Genomic DNA, 26,975 nt, shown 5'->3' with positions numbered 1-26,975 from the left:
CCTTGATACAAGCTAACAGTATATAAAACACACACACACACACACATACACACACTTACTGTGTTACAGCTGTGTGTGTTTATATTTGAAGTGACTAAGACTTTGAAAGAGGATCAGAGCACTTAATTTCATGCACTTTCATAAGCTTCTTACCATCCAATACTATATAAATGCAGCACAGTTATTTAAGGTGTGTGTTGTGATATGCCTTATAGACATTTATCCAGGGTGACTTACAACTGAGGGTTAAGGGCCTTGCTCAGGGGCCCAGCAGTGGCAGACCTGGGGTTCGAACCCATGACCTTCCAATCAGTAGCCCAACACCTTAACCACTGAGCTACCACAACCCTAGACGTCTCACACCATAAATTCTATACTGCGGTTTTACCCACACACCTATTACAGACAATAGGATCGTTAGACTCTGATCTGAGATCGAATGGAGCTCCTGAGAGGAATCAGATCAGGAGTGATGAGCTTGAACCTCAGTGTAGAGATCTGAGAGAACTCTGATGTTAACCTCACTGGAGAACTGATACTTTTAATCACTCAGACAGTATAATACACTCTCTCAAAAATAGGGGCTTATTCCAAAGACATGCTTAAGGCGTATTATCTCAAAATTAGACTTGAATATCTCAGCCTTAGGATCTCAGGAATGTTACTTATTCCAAAATTTAGATCGTTTTATCGCAAACATCTGACATATCTCACATTTGAAACATATTGTCTCACTTCTAATGAGATAACTCAGTCTTCCTGCTGATTATCTCACACATTTGAGACGTTATCTCATATCATTTAATATCTCAATTTTATGGCGTCTAAAACTTCTCACTAATCTCAAACCTCTGACTTATCTCACATTTAACACATTGTCTCATACTTTTAATGTAATATCTCAAACTTACATCTTATATCAAATGTATTATCTCAAAAGCCTCACCTATCTCATATTTTAACAATTCAATTTTATGTCGTGTGAAACTTATTTTATAACCGTTTCATATCTCAAACTTATCTCAGGCTTGTGAATTACACTCTAAGGCGTTATCTCATGCTTCTAATTTAACATCTCAAACTTATGACAGCTCAAACTGCAGACCTATTATCTCAAGTTTGAGACTTATTATACTTCTAATGTAATATCTGAAACATGTGACTTATTAGTTCCAATATTTGAGATATATTCTGACTTGTTATCCCGGATGTTGGACCTGTTTCAGACCTTTGACTTATCCCACACTTATGATGCATTATCTCAGTCCCATGACTTATCACAAAATTCTAATTCTTCTATCCTAACCTGATGTCTCAGAAATCTGACTAATCCTCTCAGGTTTGTGAATTTGTGTAATCTCACCAATCTCTACCTGTGACAAATGTGAGATAGCTTAGACAGATAGATAGCTTACTAGCAGTTAGCTGGTAGACTTTGAGCTAGCATACTAATATTAGCAACAAACCAAATCATTTTTTTCTTGTTATGCTATATCAATGCTGGCAAAACTAAGATTTTTAAAATGCTAACTGCTGCTAGCTACCTTAGCTAAGTGGTGTTAGCGATGTTTAGGATGAAAGGGAGGTTTGGAGGCGTGTCCAAATTCATGCATATTTATAGATACTAGCATTTTTAATTAGGCTGGAGATGTGATATTTCTAGAATCTTTTAATTTTTATTAGTCTGAGGATTATATTTGTGTGTGTGAGTGTGTGTGTGTGTGTATGTGAGTGCGTGCGCGCGCGCGTGTGTGTGTGTGTGTGTGTGTGATAGCTGAAACATGCATTTTTGGCAGGGAAACTCATCAGCATCTGCTGATGCTTTGTTTTTCCAGCTCTGAGACAATGATGAAACAGCTGTAGGTATCAGGGAGTGTGTGTGTGTGTTTGTCTGTGTGTGTGTGTGTGTGTGTGTGTGTGTGTGTTTGTGGCTCTTTGCTCACACTTTCAGCAGAAACGATAGGTAGAAATAAACCTGTCCCCAGGTTCTGCCCTAATGCCTGGTGTGTTCAGATCTGTATGTTGTTCAGAGGTGTGTGTTGTTCAGATCTGTGTGTAATGTTCCGGTGTGTGTTGTTCAGAGGTATGTGTGTTGTTCAGAGATATGTGTGTTGTTCAGGTGGGTGTGTTGTTCAGTGCTGTGTGTGTTGTTCAGGTGTGTGTGTGTTGTTAAGAGGTGTGTATGTTGTTAAAAGGTGTGTGTGTGTTGTTCAGAGGTGTGTGTGTTGTTCAGGTGTGTGTATGTGTGTCTTTCAGAGCTGTGTTTGTTGTTCGTGTGTGTGTGTGTGTGTCTTTCAGAGCTGTGTTTGTTGTTCAGGTGTTTGTGTGTGTCTTTCAGAGGTGTTTGTGTTGTTCAGAGGTTTGTGTGTTGTTCAGGTGTGTGTATTGTTAAGAGGTGTGTATGTTGTTAAAAGGTGTGTTTGTGCTGTTCAGAGGTGTGTGTGTGTTGTTCAGGTGTGTGTGTATTGTTAAGAGGTGTGTATGTTGTTAAAAGGTGTGTGTGTGTGTTGTTCAGGTGTGTGTGTGTGTGTTGTTCAGGTGTGTGTGTGTGTGTTGTTCAGGTGTGTGTGTTGTTAAGAGGTGTGTGTGTATGTGTTGTTCAGGTGTGTGTGTTGTTCCGAGGTGTGTGTGTTGTTCAGAGAGGTGTGTGTTCAGAGAGGTATATGTGTGTGTGTGTGTGTTGTTCAGGTGTGTGTGTGTTGTTCAGAGGTGTGTGTGTGTTGTTCAGGTGTGTGTGTGTGTGTGTGTGTGTGTGTGTGTTGTTCAGGTGTGTATGTTGTTCAGAGAGGTATATGTGTGTGTGTATGTGTTGTTCAGGTGTGTGTGTGTTGTTCAGAGGTGTGTGTGTGTTGTTCAGAGAGGTATATGTGTGTGTGTGTTGTTCAGGTGTGTGTGTGTTGTTCAGAGGTGTGTGTGTGTTGTTCAGGTGTGTGTGTGTGTGTGTGTGTGTGTGTGTGTGTGTGTTGTTCAGTAGTGGAGTGTCAGAGTGGCTCTTCAGTAACAGCATGTTTGACATGCTCCTCACTTCCTCTCCGGTTCTTTCCCATTCACTCCAACACGAGTCAGAACAAAGCAAATTAACCTTGAAGCCTGAACAGCTCTCACTTGCCTCCGATCCAGCATTAGAGCAGTGATTAAGGATGATTGATTGCGGTTTAATTCGGCGGCAAAAATAATTGCGTCCGTTGTTTCATTTTCAATCTTCATTACGACACGAGCACCGGCAGAGGAGACTGACAGCAAAGTCAAGGGGCCTCACAAGAGGAGAAGCGTCCTCTCGCATCACATCACCTCCACCCTACTGCTGCTGCTGCTGCCCAGGTGCTGACGGCACTGGGACCAGTTTCACACCTCACATTTATCCCAGAATTTCTGTCAAAGTTTTCACAGGAATTCTACAGCAGGACTTTTCACGCTGACAGCAGAATACGTTGGGAATTAGAAGGTTGTTCTGCCGTAATGATGAAGCTGGGACAAGAAAGATGGTTTTTGTTCTCAGTTAATTGAGTGATTGTTTTACTACAGATGAATGAATGATTGCTTAATTGATTCATTCATTCATTGTGGGACTGTTTGTGTGATTGATTCATTTTATTGACTGATTGACTATTTTACAAACTTATTTTACTATTTTACTGTTTATTTACTGACACTGAGCAGCTAATTTATCACTCTGTGTGACAGCGGTTTAATTGATTGAATGTGTGATTGATTGATTGAGTGATTGATTGATTGATTGATTGAGAGAGTGAGTAAGTAAATGAGTGAGTGAGTGATTGAGCAAGTGATTGAAAGAGTGATTGAGTGAGTAAGTGATTGAGTGGGTGAGTGATTGAGTGAGTGGGTGAGTGATTGAGTGAGTGGGTGAGTGAATGATTAAGTGAGTGAGTGATTTAGTGATTCTGTGAGTGAGTGATTGAGTGAGTGATTGAGTGATTGAGTGGGTGAGTGAGTGAATGATTGAGTGAGTGAGTGAGTGAATGATTGAGTGAGTGAGTGAGTGAGTGAGTGATTGAGAGAGTGATTGAGTGAGTAAGTGATTGAGTGAGTGAGTGATTTAGTGATTCTGTGAGTGAGTGATTGAGGGAGTGATTGAGTGATTACATGAATGAGTGAGTGATTGAATGATTGAGTGAGTGGGTGAGTGAGTGCATGAGTGATTAAGTGAATGATTGAGTGAGTGGGTGAGTGAGTGAGTGAATGATTGAGTGAGTGATTAAGTGATGTGAGTGAGTAAGTGATGTGAGTGAGTGAGTGAATGATTGAATGAGTGAGTGAATGATTGAATGAGTGATTAAGTGATTAAGTGAGTGATTGAGTGAGTGAGTGAGTGAGTGATTAAGTGAATGATTGAGTGAGTGGGTGAGTGGGTGAGTGAATGATTGAGTGAGTGATTGAGTGATTGAGTGATTGAGTGAGTGAGTGAGTGATTAAGTGATTGAGTGAGTGAGTGATTAAGTGATTGAGTGAGTGAGTGATTAAGTGATTGAGTGAGTGAATGATTAAGTGAATGAGTAAATGAGTGAGAGAGTGAGTGATTAAGTGAGTGAGAGAGTGACACACACTGTCACATCAAAACAAGGCCCACAAGCCAACACCTTGTCCTGCTATTGAAGGGATCCCTAAACCTCTTGATTGATTAATTGATTGACTGATTGATCAATTGATTCATTCATTTATTGATTAATTGATTCATTGCTCACTAACTGATTCAGTGACTCCATGTCTATGTCTATAAGAGATACTTGTTTGTCCTGACTGTTGAAAAGCTATTCAGTGATTGTGTGTGCTACGTGTTTGAATAGCCGAACTTTTCTAAAAGTCACTAATGAAAAAGTTTAGCGCCGCTGAGTGACACGGCTGACTCCTCGTCTTATCCGGAGGCCCTCGAGTCGAGGCGAGAGAGAGGAAGGGTTCAAGTCAGGCTCGTCTAATCGAGTTCACAATCCTGTTTTCTCCTCTTCAGAACAATGGAGGTCAGCGAAGGGACCCCGGATCTGTCAGTAGCGCCTGGCGGATTGAGTGAGAAAAGCAGTCTGGCGTGGTGAAGAGGTGACTTAAGGCAATTATGTCTTTCTCCTTGACTGAGTGCTAGTGCAAAAAAGTGCTAGTGAAGTGTGTGAAGCACAAAGTGTGACACAAAAAAGAGAAAAGTCGATCGTGCGGGCGGCTCCGAGTGACCACTGAAACCGCTTTATACAAAGAGCAGGAGCAAGAGATCACAGAGGAAAAGTTTAGTTTATATCAATTTAGTTTTAACGTTATTTCTAGGCTCTGATGTAAACACAGGAAAAAAAGAAGCAAAAAAGTATATGAGGTATAATTTGGACCAGTTATGATGCTAAAATTCAAAATAAAATCAGTGAAAACAGTGAATAAACAAAAGGTTCCTCATTTTAATAATTTCCCTAATATTAAAATAAAAAAAATGTATTATTTTATACCTAGAATTTTAATAAGGGTGCCAATAATTATGAGCGTCCCTGTATATTCCCCTGGGGTTAGATCTATAGGTCACGTCCTAATAGAAAACATATAGTGTAAGTGGCCTGTTAATGAATTAGATGAGACTTAAAGCAAAGAGTGACAGCAGTGCAAAAGTTTACACCCCCCAATTCTCAGAGAGTCAGTGTACTACAGACACACACACACACACACACACACACTTAAGTGTGTGATGAAAGAGCCATTTTGTTAACGCAGCTGTCTTAACGGCTATCGTCTCACACACACACACACACACACACACACACACACACACACACACACACACACACACACAGAGGATCCAGTCTGGAGGGTGAAAGTGAAATGAAAAGGAGGAAAAGAGAGAGAGTAACGGATGAATGCCGCTCCTGTTTCTTTAGCGTCGTCTCAAACTTGGGCACGAATAAACAGGAAATGCAGCTGCAACCCGCGACACCCGCTCGCCTCCGTCCAGAAACACGGCGCATTCCTCCGGTCCTTGGGTCTCTACCTCACTCATCACCGGGACAGACCACAGGCGGAGAGAAAAGGAGCAGAAAAGAGATTCTCCGAAACATCTCTAGGCGTAGACGACCTCGCCCTTTCCTGCCTGCCCGCTCAACGCCTTTGTACTCACACGCTTGATAGTTAAGATTCTGGACATGCAATCAGGCTATTTTACTGTTTTACTAATCCCCTCTTTCTTTAAAGCGCACAGAGCAGAATGGCGGCTTTGTGGCAGGCGACGTTCGGGTAAAAAGGGACTCTACAGTACCAAATTGAGGTCAAGCTCAGACAATGGCTGCCCTTCAGCATTTATTCATGCACAACCCCACAACTCTATCAAAGTCTCTCTCTCTCTCTCTCTCTCTCTCTCTCTCTCTCTCTCTCTCTCTCTCTCTCATTTTTCTCTCCATCACACGGTGCAACAATGAGAGCGTCCTCCCGAGCGGACCACCGGCTTCTGTGTTACAGTCACACACACACACACACACACACACACACACACACACACCTCTCTCTCTCTCTCTCTCTCTCTCTCTTTTCTCCAGGACTCCCCCCTGTCAAACCCACTGAAAGCTCTGCTAAAGAGACACATTTACTCAGACCACAGATTTTTAAAGACTAAACAGCAGCACAGCTTTTGTTGTTTTTTTCCCCTGACACAAACATATTGTCCCGAATCAGCCCACATCTCAGGGAACGATTTCATACACACATCAATACCGATGTGGTTTCATCTGATCCTAAATATCCAGGACTGATGTTTTAAGATTGATTGTGAGAACGACCTCCGACGTGCAGAGCGGCAGAAGGAAACAGTGTGTGATGTTTTTATACTTAACAACCCTGAACTTATCGCCTCAAAGAGAAGCTTAGGAGAGAACAAAACGGATGTAAATACAGCACGGTGAATCTGGACAACACGACCTCGTGATATCTACATCCTCATCATCCTCAAAATTTATTTATTTATTTATATATTTATTTATTTGCTTGTTTGTTTGTTTGTTTGTTCTTCTTCTTCTTCTTCTTCTTCTTCTTCTTCTTCTTCTTCTTATTATTATTATTATTATTATTATTATTATTATTATTAAACAATTACAAACTGACTTGCAGCCGATTTTCTATTGTTATTTTATATCATAATTATAACCTTGATTCGTTTGTTCCAGAAAAATCTAAATTATAAAAATGTGTTGTAAAAATGTCCTAATAGTGTATTTCAAAGTAAACAAACGCAGAAAACAAAACAAAACAAAACAAAAAAAAAACCCACGTTGCCATGGTAACAACGTCACTATTTACTTTAGAATACAACTTAAAATGAATCATTTTACATTTTCATAATATGGAATTAAATATAGGGTTGAATTTTCACTGCTAGTGAAAAAAGCACAAAGCAAAAACAAATCCTCAATCAAAACCCAAATCAATCAGAAATAAACCCCTTCCTTTCTGTTCGAGCTGTGGATGCTAATTATAATTATAGCATATGTAAGAAAAGTTTTAAGAATGAATCCGATCGATCAGAAGGATGTTGATTCGTTTTCCAAAACAGGGATCAGCTGTGAGAATCACGAAGCGTCATCGGGGCTGACTTCGCTTCAGGACGTGTGGAAACTCTGCATCATCATCACCACCTCATTTCCTTCTGATTTTTTATTTATTTTTTTTAAATAAAAAAAAAATTCTTCCACTCTGTGGCTTTAAACGAATGTAAATTATATGTAGTAGAGTGCAGAGTCCCGCTGTGCTCGCTTAATTGAAATAAATTATACTTTTACATGGTCATTCAGTCACTTTGATGCATCTGCAGCACCTTTAATTCCCAAAATTGAACCAAAATCATTAACACACACACACAGACACACACACACACACACACACACACACACACACACACACACACACACTCCATTTCATTCCCACCTCCCATCAAACCTCTTTTTATGCAAATTAGCCCCTGGTTAACCCCAATCAGAGGGGTCCCAGCTCCCACCTCACAGAATACCCCGATACAGACACAATCCCACCACCTCACTAATCTCTGGGGTAATTATAGAGCACTGCATTGTTCTGTGCACAAACCCAGGACGACCTCGGAGACGACCTCGGAGACTCCGGCTAATCACCTGTGCTAAACCTTATCGCTAAAATCTCGATTAATGTCGAGATACAGTGAACAACAGAGCCGTGTCTCACCTCACTCACTTCCTGTGTATATTCTGAACATCATGGAAAGTGGGGAGAAAAATAAATAAAATTAATGTTACGGTTTATAGAATTAAAGGTATGATGGGCAGACGCTGAGGTAAAGTGGCTCAGAGAAAAGGCCCACTGAGTAGAATTAAAAACACACATTGGGAAAAATTAAAGGTGCAGTGAGTAAACTTAAATGTACAGAGGGTAGAATTAAAAGTACAAGGAGTGGAATTAAAGGCATTGTGAATAGAATTAAAGTGGCTGCATAGAAATACGGCACAGTAGGCAAAATTAAAGGGGCCGTGGGTAGAATTAAAAGTGAAATAATTAGAATTAAAGGTGTTGTTAGGAGAATTAAAGGCCTAGTGAGTAAAATTAAATGAGTAGTCAGCAGAATTAAAGGGAGAGTTTGTAGAATTAAAGGTACTGTGAGTAGAATTAAAGGTACTGCGAGTAGAATTAAGTGTACGGTCGGAGGAATAAAAAAACAACAACCAGTAAGTAGAATTAAATGTGTTGTGAGTAGAATTAAATGTACAGTGGGCAGAATTAAAGGGACAGTGAGTAGAATTAAATGTACAGTGGGCAGAATTAAAGGAACAGTGAGTAGAATTAAATGTACAGTGAGCAGAATTAAAGGGACAGTGAGTAGAATTAAAGGCACAGAGAGTAGAATTAAATGTACAGTGGGCAGAATTAAAGGGACAGTGAGTAGAATTAAATGTACAGTGGGCAGAATTAAAGGAACAGTGAGTAGAATTAAATGTACAGTGAGCAGAATTAAAGGGACAGTGAGTAGAATTAAAGGCACAGAGAGTAGAATTAAAGGGACAGTGAGAAGAATTAAAGGGACAGTGAGTAGAATTAAAGGCACAGTGAGTAGAATTAAAGGCACAGTGAGTAGAATTAAAGACACAATGAGTAACATTACAGGTACAGTTAGTAATAGTAGCGTACTCATTGCCCACACCTCTCATTAATACCCAATTTACCTTTAATTCTATTCATTTTACCATAATTCTACTCACATTTCCTTTATTTCCAAATCAAGTACCTTTAATTATACCAAATACACTACCAATTCTACCTATTGTACCTTTAATTCTACCCAATATCCCATTAGTTCTATCCACTATACTTTTACTTTTACACACTGTCCCTTTAATTCTACCTTTAATTCTACCCAATATCCCATTAGTTCTATCCACTATACTTTTACTTTTACACACTGTCCCTTTAATTCTACCTTTAATTCTACCCAATATCCCATTAGTTCGATCCACTATACTTTTACTTTTACACACTGTCCCTTTAATTCTACCCAATATCCCATTAGTTCTATCCACTATACTTTTAATCCTCCCCATTGTACGTTTAATTTTACACACTGTCCCTTTAATTCTACCTGTAATTCTACCTGGTGCACGAGTCCGGGGATTTCCATGAGCTGGATGTACTGTATATCTATACTCTGTGCACTGTTTATGCTGCTAGCATTAAAAATGGACACCAGGCAACACACAAACTCCTCCGAACCTCAAGTGTGTGTCGGGACAAGAGGGAAATAAATGTTTCATCCGTGCCGTCCTCAGAGGACAAGTGAGTGTTGAGCGAGGGACAGAACGGCATGAGCCGCTATCTCTAAGTGAAAGACAATGGACTTGTCCGCTAATGTCCTGTGACAGCGGACCATAAAAAGAGCTGAGAAAAGCCTGACCTGGCATCTGAGAGGAGGACACGGTGCACATGGTACACAGTGGCACCTGCATTTCATCACACTAACTTTCCCACACACACACACACACACACACACACACACACACCAGGTCATCTATAATTCACCCCGGTGGCCTGTAGGACGTCTCTCCCCTGGGGGTCGCTAACCGCAGGGATGAGAGGATTAAAATTTTAAAAGCACATGACAAAATGGAACAGGATAAATAAATAAACTAAAATGGCTTCTGGATGCACAGTCAGCATGTACTCTCACACACACACACACACACACACACACACACACACACACACACTCACACGCACCGTATCTCTCGACCGTTCTATAGAAAACAAATACCCTGACGAGCCTCGTAAGGTTCGCACGACCTTGATAAAACATCTTCACTAAAGTTTACACAACGTTATTAGGACGTTAGGGAAACAGCATCCCGAGTAACACAGTTTATTGTGTCCATAAACATTTATTAAAGAATTAAATATGTGTGTATTATGACTGATAAGAAACCTGTAACTATAGTAACAGCTTCCTTTAAGTGGACAGGTTAGCTTGCATAATTATTATTAGTATTAAATAACTAACCAAGGGGTCACGGTGGCTTAGTGGTTAGCACGTTCGCCTCACACCTCCAGGGTTGGGGGTTCGATTCCCGCCTCCACCTTGTGTGTGTGTGGAGTTTGCATGCTCTCTCCGTGCCTCGGGGGTTTCCTCCGGGTACTCCGGTTTCCTCCCCCGGTCCAAAGACATGCATGGTAGGTTGATTGGCATCTCTGGAAAATTGTCCGTAGTGTGTGATTGTGTGAGTGAATGAGAGTGTGTGTGTGTGCCCTGTGATGGGTTGGCACTCCGTCCAGGGTGTATCCTGCCTTGATGCCCGATGACGCCTGAGATAGGCACAGGCTCCCTGTGACCCGAGGTAGTTCGGATAAGCGGTAGAAGATGAATGAATGAATAACTAACCACAGACTGCAACAGGCACAAAGCTGTGCGTTTCCTTATTAAGACCCCATGTCAGATTTTCCCGCTTCCCTGTCGAGCTGCAATCTGATTGGTCAACGATATTGGCGTCCGTTCTTCGTGAGGGTCTTACATGTGAACAGAAGTTTATTTCATTGACTGGTGAAGGTTGTATGTAACTGAGATTCGCTGAGTACGATCGGGAAACAGATTCGGTGGAACGTTCGTGCAACGTTGTCAAAGCGTCGTGTGCAATAATGGAGCAGAAAGTTACGTACGCAATCAGGGTGAGTGTTTATGACACTGCATTATTAAGACTTTTGTTTCAAATCTGTCATTGAATATTAGAAGTCAGATGACCTTGAACTGATGACATCAGACTAGGCTACGAGAACAGAACCGTGGTGCTGTGGAGAACTTTCCCATGATGCTCCTGTCTTGGCTCTAGATTCAGTACAAGGCTACAGGAGGCCACTCGCTGCTCTGGAACGGCAGCTTGGTAAAAATATCAAACTGAAGCTGTTAACTCCACAGAAAAGAAAAAATAAAGAGTGAGAGAGAGAGAGAGAGAGAGAGAGAGAGAGAGAGAAAGAAGGAAAGAGAGGAAACAAGAAAGACAGTGAAGGCAACAGAGAGAGATCGAAAGAGAGGGAGAGAGAGAGAGCGAGAGAGAGACACACACACAGTTTCTCTGTGTCTGTCTCTATTCTTTGCTCCTCAAGCGTGTGTGTGTGTGTGTGTATGTGTGTGTCCATGTGCGAGCGTGCATCTATAATTACGCGTGTCCTCGCTATCTGCACCTCTCTCCTTCAGCTCATTGGCAGACTGGCTGAGCTCAAACTGTTCAGCTGCGCCCGTTCCAAACCCAATAATTACAGCTTGTCAGAAAGAATTAATTTTCTCATTTCTCACAAAGATGTGTAAAAATTACCATGTTATTATACACCGGCACTCTCCGGAGGCACGCACCAAATTTAATTTAGAATTCTTCCTGCACATTAAATTAAATCCATAAATAAGAGTTTAGGCATCAGCGGGGAAGCATATGTTCGTTAGGCCGAACAGGCTGCCTGGCCTCGCGCTAATGTCTATTGTAATGTTTTAATAGCTCACGCCATCTAAGCACCAATAAATTCCCCTGATCATGAGGGCCTGAGACATGAGGGCTCCTGTTGCTGGGAAAACACACACAGACTCTTCTCCACTCTTGAACACATCGCCTCACTTCATTCTCTTTTATTATATATATTTATATATATATATATATATATTTGTAATGAAACATTATCAATAATAAAAGGCTTTATTTCCCCATGTGTTCCTCAAGCGAACAGAGAACGTTATCAGAACTTTCCGAAACGAATCCAACAGGTTCTTAAGCCGGACTCGAACATACGTTATTCAAACAACGTTCCTGAAACGTTTGAGTTAACATTGTAGAAACGTTTAGGAACAAACTGGAGGAGAATCAGAAATCTCAACAGAGAAAACATTTTAGCTTTGAAGTCGTTCAGCAGACGTTAAAGTCACAAGCGGCAAATGGCAAGGCATGAAATCTCCTCTGAAAGTGACGTAGTACGGTGACCCATACTCAGAATTTGTTCTCTGCGTTTAACCCATCCAAAGTGCACACACACCGTGAACACACACACACAGCAGTGAACACACACACAGCAGTGAACACACACACACCGTGAACACACACCCAGAGCAGTGGGCAGCCATTTATGCTGCGGCGCCCGGGGAGCAGTTGGGGGGGTTCGGTGCCTTGCATAAGGGCACCTCAGTCGTGGTATTGCCGGCCCGAGACTCGAACCCACAACCTTAGGGTTAGGAGTCAAACTCTCTAACCATTAGGCCACGACTTCTGACCTGTAATGTAACATGTAACAAAGCGCTGACACTGGAGGCTTCTTCCATAAGCAAAGGAAATTAATTTCCTTAATTTACTTTAAAACATTTGACATCTGCAGGTGACTTCTCTACGCCGTCATTTGTTAGGAATTGTTGTTTTAAAGAGCTCTGACCCTGTCGAGATTTCTGGATTTTCTTACCAAGGATGGAAGGAAACTAATCACCTTCAGCGTGGGGAGCAATAAGTCCACTTCTTCAGCGTCACCTGAGTAACATTCTAATAACTTTCTGATGAATGAAGGTAAACGTTCTGATAACGTTCTGATGAACAGAGCTAAACGTTCTGATAACATTCTGGTGATAAGTGTTGAACATTCTGATAACGTTCTGATGAACAGAGCTAAACGTTCTGATAATGTTCTGGTGATAAGTGTTGAACATTCTGATAACGTTCTCATGAACAGAGCTGAACGTTCTGATAATGTTCTGGTGATAAGTGTTGAACATTCTGATAACGTTCTCATGAACAGAGCTGAACGTTCTGATAACATTCTGGTGATAAGTGTTGAACATTCTGATAACATTCTCATGAACAGAGCTAAACGTTCTGATAACGTTCTGGTGATAAGTGTTGAACATTCTGATAACGTTCTCATGAACAGAGCTGAACGTTCTGATAATGTTCTGGTGATAAGTGTTGAACATTCTGATAACGTTCTCATGAACAGAGCTGAACGTTCTGATAACATTCTGGTGATAAGTGTTGAACATTCTGATAACGTTCTCATGAACAGAGCTAAACGTTCTGATAACGTTCTGGTGATAAGTGTTGAACATTCTGATAACGTTCTCATGAACAGAGCTGAACGTTCTGATAACGTTCTGGTGATAAGTGTTGAACATTCTGATAACGTTCTCATGAACAGAGCTGAACGTTCTGATAATGTTCTGGTAATAAGTGTTGAACATTCTGATAACGTTCTCATGAACAGAGCTAAACGTTCTGATAATGTTCTGGTGATAAGTGTTGAACATTCTGATAACGTTCTCATGAACAGAGCTGAACGTTCTGATAATGTTCTGGTGATAAGTGTTGAACATTCTGATAACGTTCTCATGAACAGAGCTGAACGTTCTGATAACGTTCTGGTGATAAGTGTTGAACATTCTGATAACGTTCTCATGAACAGAGCTGAACGTTCTGATACAAATCTGGTGAACAAAGCAGAACGTTCTAATAATGTTCTTCGATTGGCTGGTGAACTTCTGTGAACTTTATTGTTGATCACGTTTACAAAAAAAACTTCTATAGACAAAGAATTAATGAATTTATTTATTTATTTATTTATTTATTTATTTATTTGTTTGTTTGTTTGTTTGTTTGTTTGTTTATGTTTTCTACCAATAGAATCACATCACTGATTTTATTTGTTTGTCCTATTACCGCACGCCTTGATGTGATTTATTTCTCTACAGTGTGTATAAGAAAAAAACTCACCAGTGAGTCCCCTGCTGTGCTGGTCTGTACTGGTCTGTACTGGTCTGTGCTGGTCTGTGCTGGTCTGTACTGGTCTGTACTGGTCTGTACTGGTCTGTACTGGTCTGTGCTGGTCTGTACTGGTCTGTACTGGTCTGTACTGGTCTGTACTGGTCTGTACTGGTCTCCGTGACGTCTTTGAAACCTTCTGGATTTTAATTCTTCTCAGCTACATAAAAGACACAAAAAAGAAGAAGGTTAATGTTGGACGTCATCATCAGGAGGTTTTCCTTTGGTTTTTTTAATGGAATTGTGGGAAATCAGTCCCATCGTTGTTGTTGATCTCTTGTCCCAAACCCAGGACTCGGACGTTGTTGAGACGTTCTTCTTATTTCATAAACAACGGTCTTCCTCCTGCTGCATCAGTGTGTATCAGTGTGACTGTAAATCACCTCCTACTTAATGTGTCACTGTTACACTTTATGACCTGAGAGGGTTTAAACCTTTCATGTGTGCACTGAAGCCAGCTATGAGGATTCTCTCTCTCTCTCTCTCTCTCTCTCTCTCTCTCTCTCTCTCTCTCTCTCTCTCTCTCTCTCTCTCTCTCTCTCTCTCTCTCTCTCTCTATTTCTATCACCCTCTCTCACTCTCTTCCTCTCTCACTGTCCTCTCCCTCTCTCCATCCCTCATTCTTTCTTACCATCACTCTCTCTCTCTGCACCACTCTTTCTCTGCCTTTCTCTGTCTTCATCTCTCTTTCTCTCTTTCCAACACTCATTTTCTCCATCACTCTTACTCTCTGTCTCACTCTGTCTCCTTCTCTCTTTCCATCACTCTCTCTCTCTGCACAACTCTTTCTCTGCCTTTCTCTGTCTTCATCTCTCTTTCCAACACTCATTTTCTCCACCACTCTTACTCTCTGTCTCACTCTGTCTCCTTCGCTCTTTCCAACACTCTCTCCATCCCTCTTTCTCCCTTTCTGCCTTTCTCTATTACTCTCTGTTTCTCCACCACTCTTTCTCTCTTTCTCTCTCTCTGTCTGTCACCATCCCTCTCTCTCACTCTTTGAGTTCTGGAAGATCCCGTAATATTCAGTGAGGAAGAGAAGAGACGTTGTGTAGTCTGAGAAAAATTCGCATCTTTCATTATACGTGCTTTTTAATCTTACTGTCCTGTGTAATCCACCGTGTGTGTATGTGTGTGTGTGTGTGTGTGTGTGTGTGTGTGTGTGTGTTATAAAGCCTTAATAAAGTGCTTTGTGAGTCGTAGGAGGCCTTTAGTCCCATGATGTTGACGTTATCTCGTCTCGTCTCCCGAACAACCGCCGTGGATTCGTTTTGTGTGTCTAAGTTACATAAAAACAACATATAAGTGTAGTTGTGATGTCACAAAATAAACCCCGCCCCTCCAATCCGATCACATCCTTGGTTTGGAGGACGACGTGTCTACGATTATTGCTATCCTAGTATGCATAAGCGATTAACACAATTTCAGTTACTGCGGTAATGTATATTTGTTATGTTTAGATCCTGTTGTACAACTAAACAAACAAACAAACAAACAAACAAACTAATAAACAAATAAACAAACGCAACATAAGGCACTGGGTGTACTTTATTAGAAAAATAAATGGGAAATTTAAAAAAAAAATTAAAAATAAACAAAAAAACCTGAACAACAAACCTGATGTGTGTGTGTGTTTTTCTAAATGACACACTTTGATGTGTAACATTACTGTTAAAAAAAAAATAATAATTAAAATATGAACATTTGGATGGCAAACCTGGATATTTTGTTTTACTTTCTGCACAGCTCACACACACACACACACACACACACACACACACGTCTGATGTTCCCTGATCAGCCGGGGTCTTTCGGACCACCCATGTGCCTGATGTATTATGCACCCAGAGTGTCGTCGCGCTCAGGAAACGTCTCCATGATGGTTTTTAGGTAAAATGAGTTTTTCAGCACGGACGACACGATCGAGCGGCGATTGTAAACCTGTACATCTGTGTTGTGAGTGAGGTTGTGTGATGAGATGCAAATGATGACGTGTGTATGCACAACTCTTGTAGAACGTGTGTGTGTGTGTGTGTGTGTGTTTGGGAGCTTGGTCCTCTCTCTTAAAGTATGGTCTTATTACCCCCAGGGAGTCCATAAATACAGTCCGAGTGCTGCTCCTGATTGAAATCTGCTTTTGTTTGCCGGTATTCAGAGTCGTGCCTTTTCTCTCTCCGTCTCCGAAAGCAGCGCGACTGAAAGCCGGAGCTCGGCTCGCCGTTTCAATGTGGCCCATAGTCTTCCTGTCTGGCTCATTCAGCCCAGCGCTGAGGCCTGACACCTCCACAATAATACGCCTCACAAGATACAAGAAGCGCCCACCTTTCCTTCAGGGCACCTCGCGGACTTGTTTGTTCGAAAACAAACCGGTTTTTAAAAAAAAAAAAAAGGAAAAGAAAAAAGAAAAACAGAAAAAGAAACATCTGCTTTATTCTTTTAATTATTTTCTTTTCTTCTTGCCTCCATCACACACGGGTATTGTGCGGTGACGAGGTAATGCGAGTGCGTAATGGTGGACGAGGAGGCCGCGAGTAAAAGCATTAACGGTGAAGAAGAGTGCGCTTTTGTTTCCACCGCCCCGGTTACATAAAACAGCCCGGGAGAAAGGAGTCATTGTGGAGGACGGAGAGAGGAAAATGGGGCCTGTGGCTCGTGTTTTTGTTCACAGGGTGGATAGATAAAAGGATGGAAAGAAAGAAAGAAAGAAAGAAAGAGAGAGAGAGAGAGAGAGAGAGAGAGAGAGAGAGAGAGAGAGAGAGAAAGGGAGAGAGAGAGAAAGAGAAAGAGAGAGAGTACTAAAGATTTGTGAAATGGATAAGTGTGTGTGTGTGATTGTGTTTATGTGTGTGTATGTGTGAGTGATTGTGTGTGTCTGTGTGAGTTTGTGTATGAGTGTGTGTGTGTGTGTGTGTGTGTGTGTGAGTGTGTGTGTGGAAGAGAGAGAGTGTGTGTGTGAGTGTGTGTATGAGTGTGTCTTTGAGAGAGAGAGTGTGTGTGTGTGTGTGAGTCTGTGTGTGTGAGAGAGAGAGTGTGTGTATGTCTGAGAGTGTGTTTGTGTGTGTATGTGAGTGTGTGTGTTTGTGTGTGTGTGTGTGTGATAGTGTGTGTTTGTGAGTTTGTGTGTGTGGAAGAGAGAGAGTGTGTGTGTGAGTGTGTGTATGTGTCTTTGAGAGAGAGTGTGTGTGTGTGTGTGAGTGTGTGTGAGAGAGAGTGTGTGTGTGTGAGTGTGTGTGTGTGAATGAGTGTGTGTGTGTGAGTGAGTGCGTGTGTGTGTGTGTGTGTGAGTGAGTGTGTGAGAGTGTGTGAGTGTGTGTGTGTGTATGTGAGAGTGTGTGTGTGCATGTGAGTGTGTCTGTGTGTGTGTGTGAGTGTGTGTATGTGAGTATGTGTGTGTGAGTGTGTGTGTGTGAGTGTGTGTGTGAGTGAGTGTGTGAGAGTGTGTGAGTGTGTGTGTATGTGAGAGTGTGTGTGTGTGTATGTGAGAGAGTGTGTGTGTGTGTGCGTGTGTGCATGTGAGTGTGTCTGTGTCTGTGTGTGTGTGAGAGTGTGTGTGAGTATGTGTGTGTGAGAGAGAGAGAGTGTGTGTGAGTGAGTGTGTGAGTGTGTGTGTGTATTTGAATGTGTGAGTGTGTGTCAGTGTGTGAGTGTGTGATTGTGTTGTGTGTGTGAGTGTGTGTGTGTGAGTGTGTGAGTGTGTTACACCACGCTTTTAATACAGACGAAATAAAGGGTAATGGGAAACGGAAAAAAGAAGACGTGTGTGTGTCTGTGTGTGTGTGTGTCTGTGTGTGTCTGTGTGTGTGTGTGTGTGTGTGTGTATACAAAGGGGGCAGATTGATTAAATAGAGAGACAAACACATTCCTACAGTAAACTAGAACTGAAACAACAGCATCACATGCTTAGCTTGTGAATACCCCCCCCCACACACACACACAAACACACACAAACAAACACACACACAAACACACACACACACACACACACACAAACAAACACACACACACGCTCATGGCTCTGTCCAATATGTGTCCTGTTTTCACCCTGTAGAAATAAAAATGATCGCGTGATTTTTATTTTTAGTTCTCATTGTAGAATTATTTTTACTAGATATATAAAAGGAGTTTTATTCAATAAAATTAGTTCTAAAAAAAAATCTATTTAAAGCCCTGGGAGATAAAATATATATATATTATAATTACATACTATAGAATGATCTAATGATGTAACAATTTAATGATAATAAATTTTAATGTTAATATAAATAAATAATTTTTTTTAAAATTTCGTGTTACATTTAAAATTTTAGACAACATTGTTAAAGCTCTATACAAATAAAACTGAACTGAATAAATATGAATTAAATAATAGCTCGTGCTTTCGAATAAACTGTGGAATGTTAAACTGTGAATTTATAAACAACAACAAAACAACCAAAAAAACAAAAACAAATTTTTTATCTTAAATCTGAAACGAAAGCTCCAACTGCGAATACTGACACTGGAGACTCCTTTCCATATAAGCTAAATATTGAACTATCTAATCGCCTTTAAAACGTCCCTTAAAAACGAGCAGTTACTATAGCAACGCTAACGTGGCCAATCAGAAAGCAGGATCCATCGCCTCTTTGCTAATTGTACAATAAACCACATTTTTCTTCATGCTTTGATGAGCAGTAATGCTAATGTTGTTGTTTCTAATTAGCATGCTAGCATCAAGATCATGCTAATTGGTACTTGGCACCTTTCATGTGTCGCTTTTAATGTCTTTAGGTTTGATTCAGGAGCCGAGGTGGAGAGCGAGGACGGCTTTAAACGGAGGCTGGAGCGATCGGTCCGGGTGCTGTTTATGGAAACATTCAGCGACAGATGGGAATCCTGCAGTGCGAGTCGGATGATGAAGATGGAAGAAGATGGCTGTTGCTTTTGTGTGCTGTTTATGAGAAGTGCATTAATGATATTGAGATAAATGGTGTTAGTCAAGCGGTGAGCGAGAGAGAGAGAGAGAGAGAGAGAGAGAGAGAGAGAGAGAAAGCGAGAGAGAGAGAGAGAGAGAGAGAGAGAGAGAGAGAGAGAGAGAGAGATGATGATGCCGGTCTGATGACGGTCATAACGCACTCAAAGGTCATTGACTGGTCTTGCATTACCTCTCTCTCTCTCTCACACACACACACACACACACACACACACAAGGGCCCTGCATTGCCTCTATATCGTTAACACAAACACCATAATTAAACATCTCCTAAACAAAGCACACACTCTGTAATTACGCTCTCAACAGCGACACACCACACCAGGAGGAGGTGACTAAAACATGGCCTTCTGGACCTGTGTGTGTGTGTGTGTGTGTGTGTGTGTGTGTGTGTGTGTGTGTGTGTGTAAAACAATCCACACAGTTAATAGCGTCATTTGAGTCCCTTTGTGTTTGACAGAAGACTCGTCCATCAGAACCAGAACCAGAACCTGAGTGTATGCGTTTACATTTACAGCATTTATCAGACGTCTTCATCCAGAGTGATTTACATTTTATCTCCTTTTATAAAACTGAACAGTTGAGTGTTAAGGGCCTTGTTCAGGGGCCCCACAGTGGCAATTTGGTAGACCTGAGACTCACACTCAAAACCTTCTGATCAATTTTAACACATTAACTACTGTGTGTGTATGTGTTTGTATATGTGTGTGTCTGTGTGTGTGTGTTTCCCCATGATTCCATTCATTCTTCCAATGGAATCCATGATTCCATTCATTCGTCAACCTTCATTCTTGTTGAAGGTTGACGAAACAAGTTATGGCCTTTACTTCCGACACTGGAGACTCCTTCTGAAAGCGCTTTGCTGTTACACACAATTACACATGTTTTTTTTTCAGACGTTAAAATCTATATGAACGATAAACGTATTAGCGCAAGCGCTAAGTTATTATAAACCTGTTCTGTTTGAGAAAACGAGATTTAACACCTTCTGACCAATCAAAATCCAGGGATTTAACAAGAAGTTTGCTCGTTTAAATCCGATCTGACATCCAATGCTAATCAGACCGTTCTGACATATAAATCGGGACCATATTGAGTTATTGCAGCAGCATTTTCTCCACTCTACAGACCTGACACAAGCTAACAAGAACGTTACGCTCACTCTGATAACCACTCTATCCATCCGCGAGGAGCTGAAAAGCTGATGAAATACAACTTATCATGATCTCAATGCTAATGCTAGCCTGCTTATTACAAACAACAACAATCATAGGAATGAAAGGATAAAAACAGCTGTGGCTTATTGTATAATCGCAACAGTAAAGCTAAATCCTGCCTTCTGATTGGTCAGGATAGGTTTCAATACGTTACGGTTTCTATAGTAACAGCTGCTTCTGAAGGTTTCGAGATTAAATAGTTAGCATTTATGGAAGGGGTTTTTCCGGGGTCAGTGTTAGATAACCGTGAAAATGCTGGTGTTCCTTTTAAAGTGGCCGGGAGGAGCCTATAAAAAATAAGCGTGTTTCTCAGGGAAACAGGCTGCAGCACGATCTTAACATAGACCTATTTATTCATTAAATAAATAACTATAACCTTTTATTGCGCCAAAAACATCATCATCACCACCGCCACACATAACGGATGACGCTCGATATGTGGAACATTGCTCTCAGGAATTGCCTTGAAAAGTCATTGTTACACGCTGCTTCAGTGTCAGTGATGAATAGAGAAAAAGAACACAGACAATACCTAAGAGTTTATACGTTTCACACGAAAATAAATTACAAGCGAACGGAATCACGATTTACATCCAAGGGTCTCGCTCCTCACTCATAACACAGCAATGTTGAATCCTGCTCTCTGATTGGTCAGGAGAAGGTGTTGATCCATTCTCTATACTGTAACAGCAGCTCTCTCGCATGTAACACAGCTCTGAATCTCCACGTTTAAATTAATGTTAATACTGACAGACTGGTTTCCATAGCAACAGATGGTTGACGGATACGCACATTATTTATTTAAGATATTTTATTGTTAAAAACACTGACATAGGAAATAAATAAATAAATAAAACACTTTTTAATCATATTTTTTGTGTTTTGTGTGTGTAAAGAAAAAGTTCACTTTTTCAAACAGTCGTTTAAGGGTGCCAATTTTTTTTAGAAAATAATCAAACTAAGTTATTTGAATATATGAATAAGATAATTTAATATATTAATATTAAACAACAACAACAACAACAATAATAATAAAAATAATAATAATAATTGGATTTATTGTTATAATTAATTATCTTATAAGTAGTAATGTTTTGATAATAATATTAGCTTTATAACTTATTATTATATAATTAATAATATGTATTTTAATAATCATATAATAATAATAATAATAATAATAATAATAATAATAATACAGTCTAATTTAGAGCAAGGTAACATGCCTAAAATCTTTCAGGTCTTCAATAATGCTGTGCTTTAACTATTTTTGCCCCTGGGTGGTTAATGACCTTTCCTGTTGCCTTATCACACTCACTTTACAATCTCCTTCAGTGTTAATTAAATAGCAATTAATGACCTCCTCCTCCTCCTTATCAGCCTAATGAGTCGCTCTCAGCTCATCACCGATGCTAATACACCAACCGATCTACAATCCTTATCTTTTAGCTAATGGCTACAGGCTAACATCCTCTCACTAATGACCCCATTTGCGGTGAGCGATGGCGATGTTCCGTCTGTTCACACGGTACAGCGCGAACTAACCCGACCTCGGGGTCACGACGTCTTAACCAGAGCTCATCTAATCGACAGCTAATCCAGAGCAGCGGCCATGACCGAACTCTTAAACCTGGACTATAGCACTGATTTCAGCTGAACAAAGAGGTGCTGAAAAAAAACCTACTTGGAGTCGAACTTAAAATCAATCCCCATGAATCTGGGATTGGATTTCGTAAGTCAGAGTGACATCAGACATACACAACAACCAAGGACGTACCAGATATACAATGTTCCAGCCCATCCAATCTAAATAAACTCTGACACTGGAGACTCATTCCATAAACAACTCTTACAGATAATAGACATTTTTACCTCAGTTACCTCTGAATATATTGATATCTTTATATCATGATAGGATATAAGCTGAAATCTGAAGTCACATGAATCCTGCCTTGATGCCCGATGACGCCTGAGATAGTCACAGTCTCCCCGTGACCCGAGGTAGTTCGGATAAGCGGTAGAAAATAAATGAATGAATGAATGAATGAATGAAGTCACATGAATCGGATCTGATTACTGTTTAAACAAATCAGATATGATCCTCTTTCAGATCTTGTCGTAGATCAAAGTGGCTGTGACGTGTGAGGTTTTTTCTAAATATAAGAGCTGAATATAGTCAATGGAAGGATGGGGAACGTAAACAGACTGAAAAAATGATCAGAATTCTGACTATTACAATAAGGTCTGATATTTAGAACAACGAGCTCTGAATGAACGACCAGCTCTGCTCCGTCCTGTCAGGAGTGAGCTACCTTATTGTTATCACCTCTACTGTGTTTGATCAGACTGTTGATCAGATCTGATACTTTCTCTAATCCGGAAGTCGTCCGATGCGTTTTTGAGCATGTAGGACTTCCTGATGTTGACCTTCTCGCATCTCGATGGAGAACAATGGAGCAAAATTGTATGTTACTTGGATCTGTTACTACAGAGACGTTCTTCTGTACCTTGACTTTTTTGTACCTTAGAGACTGATTAGAATTCAGTGAGAATTTTGAGAACAGATCTGCCAGAGAGGCGAGAGAGACCTCGACGGTGTTACGATGTGATACGATGCCCTTGAAATGTTATTTCTATTCGTAACAAATATCACACAACAAAAGCCCACACACACACACACATACACACACAGATCCCCAGTCTGTGGCCAGTATAAACCTGTTTTTATCTGACACCATCGCTTCCTTGTTTTATTCTCAGCCGTGAACGTGTTAATACACAATCCTGTGCGTGTGTTCGCTCGTGAAGCCCGATCTGTCCTTCTCTATTGTTCCTGAGCTCCTGAAATATATTTTCAACAACTTTATATTTGAATGAGAACGACGTCGCAGAGCATCTTGTTCGAGTCAGAAATACGACCAATACCGTGTCGTTTTAGGTAAAACATGATGCGGTTGCCAAGCTAACGAATGTCACACGCCGTTGAGGATTTGTTCACAGTGTCATAGACAACTGATTCGTCAAGACTTGAGACGTGCCGTTACAAATGAGCCCAAAATTTTTTATCCTGCTGGCTCTTTGCGGTCTTTTTCATTTTAACAGCGCTACCTACAGGACTGGAGCACTCGCTCTAGCATGTAAGTTTGTGAAGATAATTTTCATCTCAAATAGATTGAACACACACTCAAAAATGCACACACACACAAATAAAGAACACACTCCGCTATGCGGAGCGTTCAGCGTACAACCCTTACTGAATGAGCCCTAACTATAGAAACTCTAACGTATTAGAAAGGCAGTTCCCAAAGTGGGGGTGGGGGCTGGGGGGTCGCGAGATGATTTCCAGAAAATTTATTTATTTATTTTTTTTTTTATTTTTTTATTTTTTATTTTTTATATGTTAAAAAAGGTTGTAATGATGCGAGTATAAATTTAGGATAATTAAAATAAACTCGAAATAAAACTTTGTTTGCTCCGATTAATTACGACAGTTAAGGTCACCATTGAATGTAACCACGGCAAATCGTCTGGCGTCAGATACGGAAAATGCGCTGATAGAACTTTCAACCGATCGAACCCTGAGGACGGCATTTGACGGCAAGACGCTGGATGAGTTCTGGGTTTCTGTCACGCTGGAATATCCACAGTTGTCGAAAGCCGCGTTGGATGTACTCATGTAATTTGGCTCAACGTATTTATGCGAAAAGACATTCTCCGCGCTGACTTACATTAAAAATAAACACAGGTCACGGCTTTACGTGGAAGATGATCTGCGTGTGGCGATCTCCAAAATTGAACCTAGAGTCCAAAATAGGACCTGCTTTGCTCCGCGCACAGCGCCCATCCATCACATTAGGCGTTTTTTCTGAATGCATTTACAATTACAATACAATTATACATGAAGTTATAATTCTTCCAAGGCGCCAGCCGACGCTGTACGCGTGTTAAAGGCAGCTTGTTCGTATTCTGTCTGTAAGAATTTCACAGTTATGGGATGTATTTGTTTTTGTCCATAATTTGTTAATAAAATAGCCTGGCTTAGAGATTGTGTTCCTTTTTGTTTTAGCTCTGTCAGTCTGTAATCACAATCGCAAATCCTCACAAGCTGTTGGAAAACACGGGGTCTAGTATTGGGGGTCACGGTTTGAAAAGTTTGGGAACCCCTGTATTAGAACAAGCACATTAGTAATATTATTATAAACCTACGATGTGGAGCTGACTCCTTCTGACCAATCAGAATCCAGATAAATAAACAAACAAATATTTACGTTTAACATCCACGTCTGTTCACATCCATCTATCCTTTCACCCATCCATCACTCTATCCATCTATCTTTCTGTCAGTCTGTCCTGTGCGGTCAATATTTCCTGACTGACAAACAGGGTTACAGAAAATAACCCGGATGGATCGATTTGATGTCGAAGCAAAATGTTCACAAAGGCGTCTGGGGTTTATCTTCTTTATTACTGTGTATTTTTGAGTCTGACTGGACTGTATTAGTCTTTGATTAGTCTGTCTATTTACACCCTAATGTGTGTGTCTTGTAACCAAAACTAAAAGTCGACACCAAAAATTCTGGAAATTATCTCTCACTATTTTCCGCAGATGCAAACAATAAACGTTCCTCCTGTTTTTTCAGTGTCCATGTCGATCACTGAACGTCTTCCTCATGTCTCACTCCTCGGTGGTTTTAATATGAAGCTCGTATGAAAGTAGACACTCAGGACTTGTGGAGTTTCATCAATATTTCTGTTTTATCTACAATACTAGAGCAATATATTCATAGAAATTCCAGAAAAATTATTTTTTTTCCCACACAAATGTTTGTATCTTCAGAGTAAATGTTGATATCAAAGCCATTTCTGCTCTCTGAGATTCTCTGAGTGTTTGTTCATCTAAAAGCAAATTTATCTTCAACACTAAAATTCAGTGTAAGATTCTCATCAGAGGGAAAAACACACGTCTAAAACACACCGGAAGAACAAAACCTCTCCTGACTCATTTTAGATCTGACTCAAGGTCTCGCAGAACGTCAGACATTTATTTATACTGATTAAAAACATTTCGTAAGTCCATGTCTGTTCATCTGGCAGAAAGATGAGATCTTCAGTGATCTAAACTTCTCTTCGTGTCTACACTCTTCAGCGTTCGGTCTGACAGAGACAGCAGGGTGTTGTTCTGTAAGGAACGATTCGTCTCACATGTTTCCGTAACAAAAGGTGATGAGCAGCTACTTGCCGTGACATCGCTTCTGACCCACTGAGCACTGAGAATAGAAAAGGCCACAAAATAAAACATATTTATCCAGAAACGCGGAATAAGTCCCACACTCACGGTGTGTTGAGGTGAAATAGCGCGACTCTTAATTTCACACAGAGCTCAGATGAACGATGGCAGCTGTAATGAAGACAAACGATGACCACAGGTACGACTGGGAGCTCAGACATGACAGCACTGACTCAGAGTGTGTGAAGGAGATTGGTGTGTGTGTGTGTGTGTGTGTGATGACTGAATCAATCTGCTAAATCTGACAGAATCAATCTGCTTCCCCACCGCAGGGACAGCTCGGTTAATTAGAGCAAGAAAGAGAGAGAGAGAGAGAGAGAGAGAGAGAGAGAGAGAGGAAGAGAGAGCGGCCATGGCTAATATCACATGATTAAACATATACCTTGCAAAACAGCATGGATTAGCAATGCTAAGTGGTATAAAAATGTACATTGAATTAAAAAGTTCTTTAAAAACTATTAAAAATAATCTAGCAACATCTTCACATCTGAATATTACCATAATATATAAATATTCATTAAAAAAATCTGTTTGTCAAAACAGCTCCACATCGCTAATATTAGCTAAGTGAACTAGCCGGCTAGCTTTGAAGTTCACAGATCTGAGAGGAATTTAGCAGTTTTTGTCTCACAGTGATCAAAAACAAACAAACATATAGGACTAGCACAGGACTAGCCTAGCAACATTAAACTGTTAGAAAAAAAAAATCCAAAATAAAAAGTTTAATATGTTTTTGTTCACTTGCTAAAGGTCATACACATCTCTACAAGTTTAGCTAATGTTAGCTGAAGTGTTGCTTAACTTGTCTAAACACACCACAAGATTTTCTATTACTAAACCTGAATATGATTAGCAATATTACGTATATGGACAGATATAGCAACATTTACTAACAATATCTTGTTAGCTAGCTAGTAGTTAGCTGGCAATCTAAATACTAAGTTAGCCAGCTCACATTTCTCACAAATGCCCAGAAATGTATTTATCAACACCCGTTGTCAATCGTGTCTAAAAATAGGACATCACCCAAGATCGTTAATATTAGCTAGTTTGTACGTTAGCAAGTTAACTGTTAGCAAGCTACAAGAGTGAGAAAGCCAGACAGGCTGAGGGATTCAAATGAAAATATCTATAGATTTAAATGAGCTATTTAAAATAGTACTGGAAAATAAAATCCATAAAAAGTTGTTTACTATTTAACTTACTTAATGTGTTTATGTTCCAATGCTGCTCAAAGC

General features: G+C 40.4%; 1 protein-coding gene across 1 annotated transcript in view; it reads right to left on the bottom strand.

Moving 5' to 3' along the window:
- Nucleotides 1–26,975, bottom strand: part of sox5 (SRY-box transcription factor 5) — a 217,087-nt gene that overhangs the window by 138,841 nt on the left and 51,271 nt on the right. The window contains exon 4 of the mRNA XM_060889028.1: nucleotides 14,217–14,424. The gene's annotated coding sequence lies outside the window, so the exon portion shown is untranslated. The remainder of the gene's footprint in view (nucleotides 1–14,216; nucleotides 14,425–26,975) is intronic.

Source organism: Tachysurus vachellii, chromosome 16 (assembly GCF_030014155.1).
Source record: "Tachysurus vachellii isolate PV-2020 chromosome 16, HZAU_Pvac_v1, whole genome shotgun sequence".
In the NCBI taxonomy this organism is placed as follows: domain Eukaryota; kingdom Metazoa; phylum Chordata; class Actinopteri; order Siluriformes; family Bagridae; genus Tachysurus; species Tachysurus vachellii.
This window is presented reverse-complemented; position numbering and strand designations above follow the sequence as displayed.